Source organism: Brachyhypopomus gauderio, unplaced genomic scaffold, assembly GCF_052324685.1.
Source record: "Brachyhypopomus gauderio isolate BG-103 unplaced genomic scaffold, BGAUD_0.2 sc106, whole genome shotgun sequence".
NCBI classification, from domain to species: domain Eukaryota; kingdom Metazoa; phylum Chordata; class Actinopteri; order Gymnotiformes; family Hypopomidae; genus Brachyhypopomus; species Brachyhypopomus gauderio.
In genome coordinates, this window is record NW_027506927.1 from 546,945 (window position 1) to 551,735 (window position 4,791).

Consider the following 4,791-nt stretch of genomic DNA (forward strand, 5'->3'; position numbering starts at 1 on the left):
TCTCTCTCGCTCTCTCAACTCTGTCATTTGTATCTTGAAGGACAGCTCCATCATAAGAGCACCATTCAGTTTGTTCATGCACGATAACTGGCTTTGAAAAACCTTATCGAATCCTTGATGCCCTCTTCTGAACACTCCCTAAATCTGCCTGGGCCAGACGTCTGCGCTTGCCACAGCTGTCGATAGTGACCTCCAGCTTAGCCGAACGGACTGACAGTGATTGACAGCTCGTCACCTGTCTTGAGCATCAAAGCGGGAGAACTGAGTGGATGGACAATACGCGGGCCTCATGTGCTCCCTGCCCCAGACTGAGGCACACAGGTCACTTCTGGTTAGGAGAAAGATGAACTCCACTGTCCTGCCGGTCTTCTGCTCTCTTACCCCCCTGTACAGTGTGAGTTGTCAGAACCTCTCCGCTTTCTTCTCAATGATCCCAGCAAGCACTTATGTGTGGATGAAATATAAGTTAGAAATAAAATGTAAAAAATCACACAGAGCTTGCTCACATACTTTACCCGCTCAGTGGGCGGTGCCAGTTCCCGAGCTCCGCCCCACATGGCCGGGGTCATTGACGGAGGGAAGAGCTCAGTGTGTTCATGGCTGACCCTTCGGGATAACAGAACACTGCTGGACGTTACTCTTGCTTTATTTAAACTCCTTTTTTCAGTGTAAACACTTTTTTTTTTGGTTTAAACTGATTTTTGGTGACTTACACTGGAAGAATGGACAGAATTATTGGTTCTTTTATACTTTGCTTGAAGTGGAACAATTAGATTTTTTTGTTATATGTATAAATGAGAGAATGTTATTATTATTATTATTATTATTATTATTATTATTATTATTACTGGCTACTGTGTTTGTGAATGGACCGCTGTTATGAAGTGTACTCTACAGGAAACAGAACAACTCTGCCTCGTTCAAATGTTTTGCAGAGTTCCATACAGCCACCTCCAAACCAGGCCAGCAAACCACAGTCTGAAACGAAGGCATTCGGGCCAGAGCCTGGGCCACCACCTGGGCCAGCCGGCCTCACAGCATCTTTGTGTGGCTGTTTTAAGAAAGTTCCATTGTTTACACCGGGACAGCAGCTGGTGAAGTTGGTGAACAGGTGAAGTTGGGGGGGGGGGGGCAGTGCTCTGTTCCGCTCCGTCTGCCTGGTAGTGAACCTGCCTGTGCACCATGGCCCAAGATGGCTCTGGACACCAGTGTTCCTGCTCACTGTTTTAAGTGAACTGTCTTCGTTTGAGGCAGTCGTTTGCGTAACACATATGTTTGTATGGCGTCAGCGTTTCTCGCCCCATCCCGGCCCTGAGTTGCGTTGAGAGCACTTATGGTACTACTGCTGTTAACGCAAGCACTGTTAACGCAAACACCTGTATAGACACACCGCGGGCTCAGAGGAACAAGAAGGAGGAGAAACCCGCCGCTGCGACGCCAGCCTCCTTCATGAAGCTGAGAGGCTCCTCATCAAGCCCTTCATGAGAGTTTCACACGCTGAGATCAGCCGCCATTGGCTGCAGCTATCTAGAGGCGTGGCCTGTGAGAGTCAGTGCAGGAGGCTTGTTTACACCTCTCGGTAACGTAACGCATTCACGACGCCATGAGCGGCTTGCATATTTTACGGACCGTAATAATTCTGCGTAGCTTTGCGCTCACAAGTAAACGCACGGACCCGCAGACTGGATCAGAACCCTCTTTCCTACTGGTGGCGTTACGTTGTTTTTGCACCATATGTGACTGAATTCTGAATGTCTTCTGAATGCTGATATGGGTGCTTTATATCGGAAGTTTATTTTAAATCAGTACTGCTTGGAGGTCTTTTGTGACACTCTTATGACATTTCAAAAGATCTGTCAGTCTGCCAATTTCTACAAATGATTCATTTGAATCACACTGTGGATTTAGTTACTTTCACCTCTTTCAGTGATTATTTATTAATTTCCTAAGGGATAAATACTCAAGCACTAGAACGAACGAATTGAACAAAAGATCCGCGACTTTACTTCAAGGTTCCCAGCCTGATGAGAACCTCCACCCAACACTACCTTGCTGAGTGAAGGCTGTAGAACACTGCTCCTCTGGGATGGATGCCGTGGCTGACGGAGTGATGGGGACGTGGAGGAGGCTGGGCGGAGCCTCTGACGACTGACGGAGGGACACTTACAGGCCTTTGATCCAAAGGCATGCGGTGGTGGTGTGCAGTCTCCACGTGCTGGATGAGGCCTGTTGGACCATCGTCCCAGCGACCTCTGGAAGGTTCCCGGCTGGTCTCAGTGGTTCTGACAGAGCAAACAGCACCCATGTGCACTGTATATAATTACTGAATTCTCTCTGTATATAATTTTGGCTGTTATTTTCATTTGTTTCAACAGTTCAACTATTAAAGGGCAAAAACTAAATCTCACACCATCAACACTGTACAATCACTTTTTTATTTTTCTTTAATTAATGGCTTTCCCCACAGTCCCTAAAGACTCTGTTTTGAGATTTGCCTTAGCTAAGAACCACTAAGCACAGTAGGTGCTCTGAGCCTTTTCATATACATAACTCATAGTCTCTTTCAGTTCACCACACCCGTGTACATGGTGTCTCGTAAGAAAAGAACATTTGTTGTGTTTTTGTTTCATTTACATTTCATTTTCTCCTTCCCACATACACAAGATTAAAAAGACTGTTGGAACTTACAGACCAAGAGGCCATGGCTTGTAGTCTGAATGAAAGATGCCTCCGTCACTGTGTCCTAGGCTACTGTTTCCTGGGCTACTGTGTCCTGGGCTACTGTGTCCTGGGCTACTGTTTCCTGGGCTACTGTGTCCGAGGCCACTGTGTCCTTGTTGATTTCCACCAAGAAAGAGCGAATCCACTGCATTTCCAACGAATCACGCTGGGGAGTATGAGCACTAAACCCACACCGGCCCCTCCCACAGTCACGCCCACACGTTAGGGGCCTAGCCAATCCTGTGCTTGAACAGCAACATCCGCTTAACCGCTATGTCAGAGGTGGGACTTACTGGATGATGCATTCTGGTTTGTATCACACGTTCCTTTTGTATCACTTGTCTTTTGCAACTATCTGGCCTTTCAGTGTGGTTCCGTGTACATTTATCACATTGTCAGTGAACTGGTACTGGAGGGAAGGAACTTTTCTGTAAATTATTTTTGAACTATCCGTCACATCTGTCCGTAATTACACAGCAGACCTTTGGCTCCAAGGTGCGCTTCACTGCAGTAGTTCTGACAGCACAAACGCATGTGAAGTCATATGTAATATCAAAATTAATGTTTATAATGAACCCAGTTCAGATGTTCTGATGTTCCTAGAGATGCCGAAGCCTCTCCCCGACCCTGCACAGGTGGTCCACAGTCACGTGTGTTGTGACAGAACGCACACAGAGTGTTGCTACTCTGTATACGATGAGCTTGTTCCCACGTTCCTCACGGCCTCACGCTGGTCGCTTTTAAACCCCGCCCCTCATCTCCCCCATTACCCTCCCATGGTAGGAAGGGCCAATGAGCAGTGATGGCCTGGAGTCCAGGCCAATCAGACCAATAGGCATCATCTTCTGGCCCAGGGACCACGGCACTGACACGGCATTGGCTGAGGCCTTTGTGGGTTTTGAGCTCCTCCCTTGCCATTTTAGCCAATCACTGGGGCTGTGTGATGAAACGGAAGAAACATGTCCAGCAGTATTTAATTGCATGTAGGGAAAGACGGACAGAGAGAGAGAAAGACAGAGGCAGAGAGGGAGAGATAGTAGGACAGACAAGGGTTGTGTTCCAGACCTCATTCCTATTTCTCAGTGTCTAATCATTTCTGTACCCAGTGGCTATATTGCATCATTGAATTGTACTCTGCCAAACCTTTGCTTGGGATGAATTCATAAGGCAGAATAAATAAATATATATATGGATATAAAAATAAAAATCGTCACACACACACATGGCTAGTGTTTATGAGTAATTTTGTGCGAAAGGCCTGGTTTACAGTGTCGAGCATGGCCAGTGTGGGTCTTGTTTCTTTGATCCTGAGAATCACTTTGGCATTGGCAAGATTGGTTCACTTAAACCTGATCTTGACACTGACATTTGACATATCAAACAACGATTCTCTGAATTTCGCCAGTCAGTGTTAATGCATCTCAGATTCTTTCTAGATTCGAGTGTTAATGAATTTCACAATCTCTCCAGTTTCACTGTAAATGAATCTCAGAATCTCTCCAATGACAGTGTTAATGAATCTCAGAATCTCTCCAGCCACAGTGTTAATGAACCTCAGAATCTCTCCAGCCACAGTGTTAATGAATCTCAGAATCTCTCCAGCCACAGTGTAAATGCCACAGTTATTTTAGCCTGTTTTTTTCCACAAATCAATATTTCATTAGTCTTTCAATACCATGCTACCATTACAAAAATGGTGAATACACTGAAGTGCAAAAAATCAATATCTAGCAGTTCAAAAGTTATATACAGTAATGTCATGGGGTTAAAAAGCCAGGGGTTAAGCATTGTTCTCATACAGTGGTCCTCTGTGTCCATAGCAAATCCTGAAGGAGCATGTATTTTCCCTGTGATGCTCTGTGATCTGTGATGCTTTGTATATTTGAGAAAGAAAACAACGAAAGTGCTAAAACTAAAGCCTGTGTGTGTTTGTGTGTGTGTGTGCATGTGCATGTGTGTGCGTGTGTGGGTGTGTGCATGTGTGTGCGTGTGTGTGTGTGTGCGTGTGCGTGTTTATGTATGTATGTATGTGTGTGTGTGTGTGTGTGTGTGTGTGTGTGTGTGTGTGTG

General features: G+C 45.7%; 1 protein-coding gene across 2 annotated transcripts in view; it reads left to right on the plus strand.

The window, feature by feature from the left end:
- kirrel3b (kirre like nephrin family adhesion molecule 3b) overlaps positions 1 to 4,488 on the plus strand; it is a 145,432-nt gene extending 140,944 nt beyond the window's left edge. For both annotated transcript variants that reach the window (XM_076993219.1, XM_076993220.1), the window contains one exon: positions 1 to 4,488. This exon is cut by the window's left edge and continues 641 nt beyond it. The gene's annotated coding sequence lies outside the window, so the exon portion shown is untranslated.
- The last annotated feature ends 303 nt before the right edge of the window (positions 4,489 to 4,791 follow it).